Raw genomic sequence first — 1,021 nt, 5'->3', positions numbered from 1 at the left:
AACGATTAGGAAGTTAATCAAAGGGATTAGTGGGAATGATGTCATCCAACCAATAGAAAGAGGACAAGGAAGGGAGTATGACATCATGAGGATGACATAAGCATGACATGGGAAGGAAGGAGGTGTGGTAGCTTTGTAACCACACAATTTCAAGGGCACGAAGGTAATTGACTAAATCAAATACAAAACAAGTCAACCAAGCCAAGTAAAAATCATTCTCATCAAAAATCAAAAGCAACCAAGGCATTAGTTCTTGAAGCTCTCGGCTTTTTACTATTCAAAAGGCAAGAAGAATTCAAAATCAAAGATCCAAGCTTCCTAAATTGGTAAGATAATTCCCTAATCATCTTCATGCTTAGTTAGGACTATACCATGAGTTTAAGCCATCAATTCCTTCTCAATCTTCTTCATTTAATCAAAGAAGAAGACAATGAATAGTGTTTTCAAGTTTTTAACTTGAACTTTTTCTTGTTTTTCTTGAAGATCCAAGCATTCTTAAGACTTCTCAAAGCTTCTTAAGGCTTCCTAGCTCCTCCCACCACTTCAAGGAAGGTATACCATCTCCAAACCCTAGATTCCTATATATTATAAGATGATTTTGATTAGTGGGTTGATATTGTAGCTTGTTGTTATGATTTAGAGTTTGGAATATGGAATGGTAGTGAAATGGAATGGTAATTGTTGTGGTTTTGATTTAAAGGAACTTAAGTATGATTAAAGTTAAGTTTAAGCATAAGTATGAATGATTAAATTGAATTGGTTGGGGTTGTTATGATGTGATAAGGATGGATGTTGGTTGTATGTTGGATTTGAGGTTGGTTTGTGGTTGGTTTTGTATGGTTTAAAATTTGGAAATCGCGTAAACATAGCCGTCGTAACGTCCAATTTTCTTTGGACTGTTTTTGTGCATAGCATTAGGACCCGAGAACCCCCTGCTAGATTATGACCACTGCCATGATTAGATAGCTCATGTTACGAGCTTCGTTTTGATATGTAGTTCGTTCGATTCCGATGCACGGTT

The sequence above is a fragment of the Apium graveolens genome, chromosome 7 (genome assembly GCF_009905375.1).
Source record: "Apium graveolens cultivar Ventura chromosome 7, ASM990537v1, whole genome shotgun sequence".
Taxonomy (NCBI): domain Eukaryota; kingdom Viridiplantae; phylum Streptophyta; class Magnoliopsida; order Apiales; family Apiaceae; genus Apium; species Apium graveolens.
This window is presented reverse-complemented; position numbering follows the sequence as displayed.